This window comes from Apteryx mantelli, chromosome 1 (assembly GCF_036417845.1).
Source record: "Apteryx mantelli isolate bAptMan1 chromosome 1, bAptMan1.hap1, whole genome shotgun sequence".
NCBI classification, from domain to species: Eukaryota; Metazoa; Chordata; class Aves; order Apterygiformes; family Apterygidae; genus Apteryx; species Apteryx mantelli.
Genome location: NC_089978.1, coordinates 106,236,423 through 106,251,014, shown reverse-complemented (window position 1 = coordinate 106,251,014; position 14,592 = coordinate 106,236,423).

Sequence of the window (14,592 nt, the reverse complement as noted above, 5' to 3'; positions counted from 1 at the left end):
CATATAGTGCCAGGCTTAAGAAAGTCTGCAGCATAACTTCTACTTCAAGAGGTCTGCTACTGCATTTACATGATACAGAGCATTTTCTTCTCCGTGAGAAGAAACAGTTCTGGATTGGTATGATATTACAGGGGTAAGCAGCCTGGGGTCAAACACTCTGTACTGAAGCAGTGCAACATTGTCATGCATCCTATTACATTCTTAACAGATTTTAGGTTAGTGCAGCAAGCTTCTATATCCAGTCTCTCCAGCTGCATATTACTCCCTTCAGAACTTCAAAAGATAAATAGATAAAGAACTCCTGCATGTTATAAGTATTTACATGATGGTTTAGATTATCATGAATTAAACCCCCTTTTTCTCAACAGTGTCTAAAACAAGGGACATCCTAGAAACTTCCTGTGCTAAATGAAAAGACAGTCAGCTACCTACCTAGGACCCAAACCCCACTCATGGACCCAGCCAAATTGGGAATAAGGCCAATGTGTCTACATATATATCACCAGGGAGAATACAGAACCAAGCTGGGTGTGATGAGTTGCAGTATCTCACAGATGCGGGAACATAGGTCCAATCTGTGAACACCGGTCTGAGGTTAGAGGTCTTACAACTACCACCACCCCCTTTTTGCCTTGAGCTAACACAAAATGACTGTACTGGACCACAAACTCTTTTTGTCAAAGTGCTAGTACTATCATTACACAAGTGGTTGAGCCTTCATAGAAAAGAGCTGGACACTGCTGCAGAGGCTCCCGATTCAGACAGTAGCCCATGGAACATCACAGAGCTCAGTGGCTTAACATGGTCTCACTGATGTTAATGGTTCATGTTGGAAGGGACATAAACCCTGGAGAATAGTTTGAGAGTATTATACTTCCAGAGAAGTTAGGTTTTGACAATGAAAGCATATCTTGTGGTTGGAGCTAACTGTGGCCTTGACGAGCCAACAACAATCAACAATCCTTCAAGGTAGTGAGTTTAGAGAAAACACTGATCCAAAAATAACTAAACTTGATATTGCTGGGTATAGCTTATGGTCTAACTTCACCAAAGTGCCATGCTGAATAAAAGAATTAATCACTGAAATATTTAAATATAGATCTGTCTCTAAGCATTCAAATAAGCCTTAGAGAAAAACTATATAGGCAAGGGATACTTTTAATACAGTTTTGATATTACTCATATTATGCCATCATTAACTGAGGTTTATTTTCAAAGTCGATCATATTTTAGAATTATAGAAAAACCAGAGGCTGAGAAGGACCTCTGGAGGTTTTCCAGTCCAGCCTCCTGCTCCAAGGAAGGCTAACCTCAAAGTTACATCAGGCTGCTCAGAGCCTTGCCCAGTCAAGTTTCAAAAATCTTCGGCAATGGAGATTCCCCACCTCGCGGGGCAATTTGTTCCAGCACTTCACTGCTTTCATTAGGGTTTCCCTTTGCCCACCTCACCCCCCCAGCAAAAGTTGAAACATACCCTTAAAACATAAATTTTCTCCAAACGTAATCAAACCTTCCCCTTACCTCTGCTAAACTCCACTCAGAAGAATGATCCTCATTCATAAGAACAAATCCCCTTCTCATCAGAATGATTATTTGTAAGTATGAACATGGAGAGTTGAGACCCTTATTCATGTTACAGTATCTTGAGTTACTATTGTAATAAGATGTTAAAGAGCTCTCTATACTGCAGCAGACTCATTCCAGTTGTGTAATTTATGCACTCTCATAACCATCACTCAGCAGCATTTTTTTTTGTTTGTTTAAGGGTCTGCAAAAACCTATGACTGAACTGCCTGAGATTCTTAGACCAGTTTCTTGGTTTGTTTCTTTTCCCTGTAGAGAAAGACATACTTCCTGTACAAGCTTTCCACTTCCTACAACAGGAGGTGTTAGGATGCACAGTATTATAGTGCATCAGCACCCAAAAAATCTATCTAAAAGTTTGTTTTTGATGGTCATCTCAGATTGAAGCCTCTAGTGACTTTCTCAGCATCCATCTCCAAAGAAGGCAACCTGAGTATTAAACATTTATGTTAGCAATTATCCCATCAGGGCACAAGAGAAAGAATTCACCACACTGAATCTATTGCACAGAAACAGCATTTGGCACTGAAGTGGGCAGTCTCACTACTTACTGACACCACCGCGTCCTGATCAAGAATTCTACACTCTGAAACTTAGCTCCCCAGTTCAGTACATACCACGTGGAATACGGCAAGTCAGCCTTTATTAGTAAAGAAAATAGTTGCAGTGTATATTTATTTTGATTATTTGATCTGACAGAAGAGCATATCTGTTCTGACAAAAAAAAATAATCCTGTTTCTACAGTGACCAACAGCAGCATGGGAATAAAAAAACTGTCATTCAAATGATTATTGCTGATTTAGCTTGCTTTTTGGTTTAAGGTCACAACATTTATTCATTTGTCTAATTCTCTGTGTCTTACATTGTGGGTATGAATATGTTTTTCAAAATGCACAACATTACCAAGGAGGAAGAAAAGGTCAATCCATCTCCACCTACTGTGGCCAGCCAACAGAGTTTGATGTTGGGATGAAAACAAATACGTTCAAAATTACCACTGGAGCGGCATTAATAACACAGGGCTTCCTCACTATTATGCTCACAAACCAAGTCTAGAGTCAGGCTCATAAGGGACTGTTTGGGGTTTTGTTTTGTTTTTCTTTCTGTCTTTTATTTACATAACATGAACAAGGTGCCAGCTGCTTTACTCCTCACTACTCACCCAACAATACATAAAACCTGAAGACTATTCATTCTCACTGCCCACTCACACAGAGATGCCTATCTGATTTCAGACAGATCTGTTGTAGTGAGAGTCGTCTTTTGAGGGCTGTCAATAAATGAACCTTTTCATCTTTCCTTAGAGTTTATCATTTCTCCTTCTAAAAGGAAAATCCTTCTCCATGTGGTCACTAATTATCTCCTTGCCATTTTCAGGAGCTGAGTGGGTTGCTGACCTCCTTTCTGCTTCTGTTTCTTCCATGATGTGCCTTGCAGGAGTATCAGCTGGCTGTTTTTCCTGTTTTTCAGAGGGCTGCCAAGTATACTCCTTGACATCTTATTTTAGATTGGGGGGTGGCAGGAAGCTCAGGGGTTTGGGGTTCTTCTTCCTTTCCTCAGGGCTCACAGGGTAGGAAAGATCGAGGCTGACAAAAACAAGGCAAGGATCTGTGTACCTCATTGTTGCTCAAAACAACATTGACTTAAGATTGCATAAAGCATATTTAAAGCAAAGTCTTATTCAGTTCAGATGGATTTAAGTTTCAATGCAAGCATTTAACACAGCTTTAGTTACCAATCTCCTGCCTACATCATCCATTTGTCTGTATCTAAATAGATTTGATAGAGTGCAATGAAACACATGACAGCATCTTTGTGTAGCAAAAACTTAGTTAGGTTCCACTGATGTCCTTTAAGTGCAAACCAATATGGTTGACCATTAGATATCTCCAACAGGCACAATAATTCATTTTCCCCAAGTTTAAAAAAAGAGAAAGGGAGATGAAGAAAGGAAGTGCTATACAAATAACAAATCTGGGGGGTAGGAGGGGATAAAAAAAGTGTGTTTGAGGGAGAGAGAAGGAGGCATGTTCCTTGCTGAAACAAAGTACATCATACAAAAACTAACAGACCAATAGAAGATCCAATAGAAGATGAGCCTGAAGTTCAAATCCCATTCTCTGCCTTTTATACCCAAACCAGAGAGTTAATTTCTCCTCCTCCTCTCCTGTGGCTTTTACTGGATTTGGTCTTCATACTCGACATCTTGAGCTAGTTATGTGTTAAGAAGGTCGGCCTTAGGAAAGTATGTAGATTAGATGCTCCGGGAATTTTTTTGGCATAAATAGATATGCATTTCAGGTGACCTTGTAAGTCTGGACTCAGTGGCACTCCTAGTAACTCCAAATTCCTAAGATTTCCTTCAGGCCTTCATGTTAAGGAGCTCAACTTGGTGTTGCTTTACTAAATACTGCAAAATGGCTATAACATATTGAGAAACTCATGGATATGTAGGTTTTCACATTGCCCTCTCTTCTGCATAAAAATCTTCAAATAGAAGCTAACAACCTTTGCAAGTTTCATGGTAAACCACTGGGCAAGTTAGTACAGACTCAGGATGTACTAACTTTAAGTTAAAGCCTGTGCTATGAAACTATTTGATGGAGTACTGCAGGGAGCATGAATCCCAGACCAGGAGCACTGCAGGTCATTCTGCTCCAGTATAAACAGATTGGGAACTTCCACATTCCCAGCTGGAAAATACTATGGATGCATAAGCTCTGCTTTAGATCGCATGATTTTCATTGTGACAGTACATACTGAATCCATTCTTCCTAGAACATTTGAGGAAAATTTCTGTACGGAAAGTGTTCCAGAGATGCTCTCTCCCTCCTACAGAGTTTTCTGTAGGGGAAAAACCATGCTGTTTTCTTTTATCGAAGTGTACTATTCTGTTTAAAATGGATTTTAAAGTTGCTTTATAGCAACAAGCAGGCTTATTAAAGAGGGGATATCATTCCTGACATTTCCATTGGAGCATGCTTTGGAACAGAGAGGGTATAATTACAGGTTTTTTGCACATGATAAAAAAAAAAGGAAAAACAAAAAAAGATTATCTTAGTTATGCAAGACTCTTGTCTTTGATTCTTGGCCAGCTCTGGATCATAATCTGTATTATTTCAAAATAAGATGCTGGAAATTTCACTAGAATCATACTAAACAGATAGCTGTAATGATAGACTGCAACTTCTCTGATTCTGAGTGCAATCTTCTCCATATTACTGAAGATTAGATTTGATTAGAGTATTTACTGAGATTTGTGAGAAGTCTGAAAGGAAAAAGTATAATTGTAAACAGCCAAAAAACAGATTTTTCAGTTGAAGTATTCCGTTTTTTGTGGCCATTTCAATGTAATTGTCCAGAAAGACCCCTCAATTCCTGAATGGAATTGCTCACCAGAAATCAGAAAGACAATAGCCGGTAACCTGGTGGTTAAAACACAAAGTTCAAAGACTCAGGTTCAAGTTTCAGTTCTTCCAAATTCTCCTGTTCTGTGTTTTCATTAAACATTTGTTCTGTGTTTTACACTGGTGTGGGACTAAAAACAAAAGTTTCCAAGCCTTAACATTTCATGAAACAGAATTTTTGTTTTCTTGCCATCCTTAAAATGTATTTTCCTACCATCTGTCAAGCTCCAATAAAGACAGATACCTGAAGTTTCATTCTCCACCAGCTTGCCCATTACTATAACATCAGGTCAAAGGAGTGCCTCATATGCTTGCGAGTTCATTCATATACAAGGATTAGTTCTGCTACCTGGCTAAAGTCAGCACACAGCCACAATTATAGTAAATGGCAGCATGTTAATCTGCAATGACAGGAAATTTCAAGCATTCGTCATATAAAACCCAGTAAACCACCTATAATCAGCTAATTCTTTGTATTAGTCCCACTTCAAAGCATAATCTTGGAAGTTAAAAGCCTTATCTAATCTTGAACAGGAATCCACCTAGTCCATGGTATGGCTGCTACAGCGCTGTCCACAGGCTCCAGTGAGGCAAAGGTTTTTCTCTTCTCACTCCAATCAAGACAAGTTTTTATAGAAAATCATTTGACATATATACTAAATCTGTCTAAAGCTAATGAAAAATATAGATCTGCATTTTGTGACTCTTACATTTTAACAGTGACTCTTGACAGTGAGAAATTCTTTTTTTTTTTTTTTTTTTTTCCGCTCCACATTCATTCTGGAATTTCTAAAGCAAGAAACTTCCACTTATCACAGAGATCCATCAGCCAAGCAAACCTTACTTGGTTTTCAGTAGGGTCAGCATCACCAAAGGCAGTATTTTCTTGTGAGGAAATGTTTTTAAATGTGTTTTTCTTCTCTTTCAAACAGCACATTTTACCTGATTATTTCCTCATGATCAACCTTCAAGTTGGTTGCAACTAGTTAGTACAAATATCCAAGAAATGAATCATAATTCAGAGAAAAAAAAACAAATAAACAAACATCCAACTGGCAATAAACATGTTTCTTGCTTTGTTTTTTCTGTCTCAGAAGAGTAAAGCATTGTAACACAAACACATACTATTAATTTCTTTAGGTGCACAAAGCCTAGTAATAGTTTAATCTAAACCATGTTTTCTGTGCAAAGGGCCTTACACGAGGACAGCAGTACGGATGAGAATTATGTTCCTCTCTCTCAAGTTAGAATTCAGTTTCTCAAAGTGCTGTTATCTCTGACAAAGTTTGGATACAACTGGATACCCACTTGAGTTTGCAGATGTTTCTGATCAGCAGAATAACAGAAACAGAAAGATATATAGGAAGACCAAAAAACCCCAGGTAAACACATGCTAAACAAAAATCACATCACCATAGTACTAAATTTGGAGATTAAAAAGCCCACCACAAAACTACTTTAACCATCAGGAAAAGTGCAGGTGGATTCCTTCTGGGCATAAACAGAGAAAACAGAGGCTTTGGCAAATAGCTTCACAGATATTCTGTTTTCACAAGGAAACGTCTTTATTTCTATATTACTACATGCTCACTGAAAGGAGAGTTCAAGAGTTCAGCTGCCATAGCAGTTATCTATTTTTGCTTGTGGCAAACAGTGACAAGGGTTTCCCTCATCTGCACCCAATAGTAATAGGCATTTTCACCTAAGATTTCAACACAGAAATCAGTTCAAGTGCCAGACAGTCTACATATAACATTTCTACAAAACATAGCATCCATCCTAAGAGACAGCTAGATTGCCAGAAAGTTGTAAGAAACCACCCTAAAGTAGGCAACTGAACCAAGAAAGTTTATTTACATACAAACCAGATTTGTGAAGAGTGCTGAAATCATGGCAGTGCCGTGCTACCAAACAAGAAACCTCATGGGTACAAGGATGACCAGTGCTAGCATGTAATGTCACACTGAGGTTACTCTCTAACACAGTGTTCATCAGGAGCCAGTTTGAGTTGATATTGTCCAAAAGCCCAGTGTTGACCCTCTCCCATATCCTCAGACAATACACTTCAAGCTGATTCATCTGAATCAAGCTGAATCAATAGACACATGCATTTAGAGTCACTTAAAACAATGTACATGTATTATAGGCCTGGCCCAGTTTGATCAAAGTCTTAGATTTAATAATAGGCATCAGACCAATATTAGCAACACCTGATGCAGTATATTTGCCCCAAATATCTAAACTCACTCGGGATTCCCAGATAAATGGTGTTCAACCATGTGCATGAGCAGCGACTCTGCGCATACAGGACACTGGAGTTTCAGTCCACACTGGCAGTGCAAATGCAGCTCACACATGCAGGTGAGCCCCCACATGTGCTGTTCTCTGTGGACTCTGCTCATGTGCAGCAAGTCTGAAGCTTTTGGCAATGTCTACTGCATGCACAGCAATCCTGATATTTTCCTAAAGCATTGATTGCCACGCATGAGCAACACACTTTCAGATTTCCAACACACAAGTCCAGAAGCTCTGGGCAGTGCTCCTGTAACATATAAGCTGGTCCTGGCTGTGCAGGATCATTTTTTGGTATGGATCAGGACTGTATGTGCCTTGGGATAAACATGCACGTAATACTTTTGATAAAGTCAGAAAACTGGGCTCACTTCCAGATGAGCTGTTTAAAACACACAGCATTGATGGAGGATGCATGAACTGAGAACTATTCGGACTCAAATACATCTGAACAATTTTTCCTTGTAATGACATGTTTTAAGCCTCTGAAGATCTTTTGACATCAGTGTGCAGTCCAGAATGAGAAAAAAAAGTCTTAGCTGTGCAAGAAAATTTGTTTAAAAAACACTGCAGAAAAATTGAGGTTATTGCAGTTTCTTCTGCTCTAAAACTGAAAAAACGTGTTCCAGAGAAAGTTATTCTGGCTGATGAGTCCGTGTATACTGCAAATCCAAGAACAGTACTGAAATTGGAGCTAAACTATAATAAAGATTTTATTTGAAAAAGTTAATGCTTGTGACAGTTGAAGTGGACTTTGCAGAACATTAGGAAAAACAAGCTTCCCATGCAAAATAGTGCTGCTTTTCACATCTCTTGCAAGCAAGAGTTGCAGGAAATTAGATGACTGATGTGGAATTTATGGATCAACTCTGTTTTATATATGAACAGCAACCTAAGTATATTTAGAAGCTGAAGGCTGAAAAAAAATCATTTTGCAGGAGACAAAACATATTTATTTGAGAAAGGAGAGAGAAGTATGTCTCCCACTCTAGCTCTGAAGGGTCTGCAAACGTGCATATCTGGAGAAAAAGCATAGCCTTAAAATGAACTAAAAGTGAGAAAACAGATACTTTACTTACCTACCACATTGATAGAGTCACTCCTGTGAATACTAGAGTAATCTGGAAGCCATGAAAATTACAGAAGCTTTATATTAATTAGACTAAAAATCAAGACAGCATTAACTCTGGCAAAAAAGACTACTCTGACATCCTTCCTTTATGTTGTATCCCCTCTTTTAAGTGTTTAAAAAAATGCTACCTGTTCTACAAGTTTCAACACAGAATCTTGATATTCAGCTATATTCACATTTCTGTACAAACCACAAGTGCAAAAATCTGTCATAAACAGCCCTCACAGTAATGTCTGCATAAAGCTATAGAAATAACTGGGTTCATTATCTGATACTGGTTTCGGAGCTGTCATTTAATTTTGCCTGTGGACTATTCTCTATAGCTGTAATGTGGAAGAATCTCAGCTGAACTTTTTCAAACTCGGGAGGAAAAGGCAAGACTGTACTTGTAAATTAATTTGTGCTTGTAAAATAGGCAAATTTGACAGAGCAATAGGTTGCAGGGACTGAGGGAACATTATAGCAGAAAAAATACCACAGTGATTCCTCTCTTTTTCTTGGGGGGGGGGGGGAGGAGATAGTTACTCAGAATAGAAGTGTATTTCATCTTGAGGTCACCTGCCAGATAATTTACCCTTTTGACAGTACTTTTTACCTTACTTTCTTATTCTCTGTATTGTCATATGTTAGCCAATAAAGTCAAACTCTCTATTGGAAGTCTTGAGCTTTAAAAATTGATTGCTCTACTACTTCACACAGCAAGGCTGGATTTGTTATTCTTCTTAAAATAGGCTAGTACAGGTATTTGATAGATATAACACTTTCAGTCAAGCTGGGTATTTTTTCCACCATCCTGTTAAAGTTCTGCAATGTAATTTTGAGACCTACATTATTTCCCCAGTGTACCAGGTGAATTATAGGATATCACAATAGATAAAAAAACATAGGAAAACAGAGAATTTGCTTATTAAAGTATTTTCTCACTGATAAAAGATCACTGCTTTTATGTTTGCTTTTATGAGAGAAATAGCATCATTCCTATATCTATGCTTTGTTCAAGGAATATTTTGACATTAAAAAAGTAATTCAAGTAACATTCACTCTTTTAAAAATGCTTCTTCTTCATTCTCTCGGAAAAGTCTTCTTATAATATTGATTTGACTTCATAGATCATATTTCAGTTGAAATTACAATAATTAGTCTTTAGCAACCAAACCCATAAAAATTGCACTAAAGAATATGTATGAAACCTGGGAAATTAGAAATATGAACCTTAAAATCAGATTTCCGAATAAAAGTATCAACCTGGACATCTGAACTGAAAACATATGCTTTATAGCCTTGAATATATTAGAATATTCTCTTCTGAATGTCTAACAGTTCACCCAGTGAAAAGTCTTTCCCAATACCAGGCATGAGGTTTGACTTATTTTAACATTTTAGTAGGTTTCATACAAGGGTTTTTTTTTTTTTACTGATCTTAGAATTACTTACAGAGCAACGCATATACTTCTCATATAGTGATTTCAATCCCTTAATCAAAAGGAGTAATTGCAGTTCTGCATCACTCCTAGTTTTTCCACATAAGCAGTGATGGCTCCTACCTTGGGGAAAATGGGGTTCATCCCCACCAGAACTTTATAATCCTCAGTAAAACATTTCCAAGACATATTTCCCTCTTGCACTAAGCCTGGACTGTGCACACACAAGCACTTTGCCCAGTACTGCAACACACTGGAAGAGGAAGCACCCAAAGGACCAAGAAGAACCTGGTACTTGCATAGTAGAATTCAGCAGGGACTTCACTGCCTGTCCCCACACTTACCAAGACAAGCATGTAGCCACCTGGGCTAAGCACAGAAAGAGACAAATAAGAAAAAGTTACAAGGTCTTTTATCAGGTAATGGACATTTTTATGTTTTACAGCATATAACTATTGAGATAACACTAAAGCTAAATACACTGAGTGAACCATACTGTTCTTGTGTACAGTACTGTTCTCTTAAACCTCCTTTACAATATATATACATATGCATGCATGTGCACACAGCCCTTCTACTACAGATTTTTCTGTTGGTATCCTTACCAGTTAAAAAGCATTAGATCCACCACTGCACACAAGCATAGGCATCTTCCATAAGAGTAAATAACTGGTAATTTTCTAACTAAAGAATATTTTAGAGTTGAATTTATTTAGAGATAAGTTCCTACATTGGATTCCTCATCTGCATTAATAAAACTCAAGTTTATACAAAATAGGTTTCTCCAAAACTGAGAACACAGCTGTAAATTATTAATCAGGTTGGACATATGGTGATTCCAGACTATCACAGATCCAGTAGAACAGAAAAGTCACTCTCACTCTTTGTCAGTTTTGACTCTTGGACTCCTCTAAACATTAAATAATCTTTTTCACTGAGGCTTGGTTGATCATGCCTCATCAGCTCTTTTGTGCTCATTAAGACTGCTAAGAAAACTGGTTCTACCTTCCTAAACATAGCATAGAAAAAAATATTATCACCTAAACTTTGCTCTCCACAAAGAGTTTTAAATATGTGGATACAAAACCTCAATATTTTGATTCAGAAGCTCTCATGGTTCATGAAAGCTGCACTTGGGAGCTTAATGAAAGCTTCACTTGAGGGGTTTATGTAATATTTTCCCCAAAGGATTGGGTTCCCTGCTTGAATGATAACTGTTGGAGATTCCATGAAACCCTTTCCTCTTCCCTGCTAGAAGCTGAGGTTGTTACACACAGTTGGAAATCCAGCTCTCCAGGCACAGCTGGTGCTTATTGCTTGCAAACACTTTTGTTTCATAGCCATCAGATTGGCAACTTTAACAGTTATAAGACATGAACAACACAGCCCTTTGCATAAAGCCTTCCTAACTGTTTCACTCCTTGGTAGGTCTCAGACTACCACAGAGCAGAAAGGACCCCTTTCTGTTTCACGGAAAGGGATGTGGTTGTACGCTCTTGTAGTAGTTGGCAGAGAGTTCACATCATGTGCTACCAGCACTTCTCTGTAGTGCTAAGCTGCACTTAAAACAAGTTAAACTGCAGGCCTGACATAATCACAATCAAAATTTTGCCTTATGTTTCCAAAAGGCAAGCCCCTATAGCACTAAAACTCATCCTAATCTGGACGCTAAATATTTTGCTTGCCCTCTTCTAAAACATCTGTCTACAGTGTTAGGTAGGCAGCAACAATTCATTTTGAAGGACTCCATGTTCTCCTACTGACCTTGTTATGCTAGTTTTTGCCAGCCCTTTAGTCATAAGCAAGTTGCAACAACCCTCAACATAAGTCAACTTTTACTGAGTGATTATACTTAAAACTTGTAATTGGCTAAACTGTTCCTCCCATCTCTTTCCTTTGACTCATATTAGATTCACTTTGTTTTCAACACAGTTGGCTCCAGCAAAGTATCATCCTGTTACTGGTCATGACCTGCTACACAGCTGACAGGGTACATATAGCTAAATGACTGCCTAGAGATTTGAATGAGGTGATAATCTAGTTTACCATATGCTGGTATGTGTTCTCTCTCTGTGTGTACAGTATGTACACAAAGCAGAATTGGCTTCAAGTAGGACTTGCACTCTGTGTGTCAAAGTGCTGCACAACTGCATTTTCCCCAGCTTAATGCAATTTGTTCTTCCAGAACATCATCCATTCTTTTTAGCAATGAGCTAATTCTAACTGCCCTCTTCTGGTATCTCAAGGCCAGGCTTTACAGACATGTGTTCCAAGTGCCTTTTATTGCTCATGCAACTGGCAATGTTCTGGGGCAGATGAGGAGAAACATCTCCAGTATACCAATGGTTGTATGAAAAATGGCCAGCCTTGCTGCTTGCTTCCATTTGTGTTCATAGTGACTTTTCCCAGATTGTTCTGCCCTTGTAGTTTCTATGGGGGCTTATGCTGAATCAGAGCTTCAAGGGCAACAAAGACCAGAGAGAAGGAGAGAGGAAGAGAAGAAGGAGGGAAAAAAAAAAAAGACTGACAATAGAAAGGAAATGATCAAAACCTGATAACAAGGATAAATGTTAAAGTGGGGTAGGGGAGTTGCAAGATCAAGAGGAAAAAAAAATTAAAAAAATCAAACATCAGTAATGAAATAGATGTCAACCAGACTGAAATTTTAATTCAGAACATCCTTCTATTCAAGGGAGAAAAAAGTTGAAAAAAAATGTTAAAAATTTAGACCCAAGTTTCAAAGTTCAGCAGTTAGTTCCGTTGCTCTTCTTGAATTAAAAAGAAAAAAAAAAAAAAACTCTGAAGCTGTATAAAATTAGTGGAAGTGATATTTTGTAAAAAACACTTGGGGTGCCAGAATCAGGGTACTGGCACAAGATCCAGGAGAAATATGGTTGTTTGCAAATTCAGCAAAAGCAAACAGAGTTTAATAAATAAATAAATAAATAAAATTAAAAGTAAAATTTAAAAAGCCTATTGAGGCAGTGCAAAAAAATAAACCAGGGACAAGTACCATACAGCGTCATTGCATCATTTCAATGCAAGGTGAAGACTCACACTGAAGCCATGCAGATTCTTATTTGCCAGAGAATGGGGGGGCTGGGGAGGGGAATGGAGGAGGAGAGAGTAAAAAGAAAAAGCAGCTTATTCTCATTTAATTTTTTTTAAATGTCTGATTAAAAAGCTATTACTAAACATGTTTCATTTGTGGAATAAAAATTATTCTTTTCTTAACTAAAGAAAAATAGGGCTCATGGAGAGAATGGGGAATCCTCACTGTAAAGTTTCTGAACACCAAATATGTTTGTCCAAAGTTTAAAATGGGAGGTGAGAGGAAGGTGGTCACTTGTGTGTCTGCCAGAAGACCCTCAGCTGTTGAAACAGAGATAAGGAGTCAGTAAGCATCACACCTATTGCAGGTGGAAAGGGAAAAATTTGGAAGAGGAGAAACCTGACTCTTGAGCAAATCTGAGGCACAATGCTAGGCGCAAATGGTAAAGGAGTTTCTGAAGGCTGAAGCCTAGGAAAATGGCTGCCCGTGGTCAAGGGAACGCCCTTTGTGGAGCTGGAAATCACAGCAACTGCAGCTAGAAAGTTGCAGTGAAGCAGGAGAGGAGATGCCCGCACAGAGCTTTCAACACCTTGAGCCCCAGCTTTAAAATCAGGCTAAGGAATCCAAATGGTGCTTCATACTTAAAGGACCGCTAAGATTGTTTTAAACAAGAGTAAAGGCTCTTCAATTTAAAAACATGCAAAAGGCATATTGCCCCAAAGTAAGCAAAATAACAGGATAAGGTGCTGACAGTTAACAAATTGACAATGGTAACACCCTAGTTTTCTTCCACAGCATGTTACTGTCGTACCTGATGATACTCATAATATCAATAATAAAGGACCAAAGGTGTTGACAACTACCTTGCTACCCATCATGATTAAAGACACATAAAAGGGATGATCTGCAGACCTTTCCATCCTAAGTGTTGGTACAGGAATGGAGGAATTTCTCTACATGGTTGTTCCAGAAACATGAGCTCTGAGCTGAAGTGGGAGGAAAAGAATGAATGTGCAGGGATCCCACCATGACCCAGTAGTGCTTCCCAAATTCCCTGCCCATGCTCATGCCCTGACCTCATCCCTGTTCCCAGTCAGAGTGAGAAATAGTTGCTCACCATGTCCACCACCTACGAGAAGGAAACCTAGACACGCAAGCTGGAAGGAAGCTGCAGGACACATTGGCCAGGTTTCTGAAGCTTACACATAGCCCAAGAGAGCAAATCACAGAGTAGGAAGTGAGTCATCCTATTCATTTCTTGCAAGGAAGAACCAAGGGGGAAGGGAAAGAAAGCACATTTAGACAACCCTTCCCCCTCCACCCCCCAGCACCACCAAAAATAAAACAGTAGATGGAAATGCAGTGTTTACAGAGAAACAAAGAGAGTCATATGATCTTGGTAAGCCTTCAAAATCTTGGAGAAACTTCCTTAGTGTTGGAAAGTCTGCTGATACTAGCTCTCCTATAAAAGCCCCAAGATGGATCATCTTCAACATAATTTGTCCAGCTGGGAAAAATTAACTTCCATTACTGCAAGCAAATATGTAATGGCCCAGTACACCATACCATTAGGGTTTATTGCACTACTTTGTTAGCTAGCTTGTACAACCAGAACATTCAAAAAGTCTGAGGAAAGAAAAAAGGGTTCCCATCACCCCTCTCTCTCTCACTAACTCACCCTTCCCTTCCCTTCCCTTCCCTTC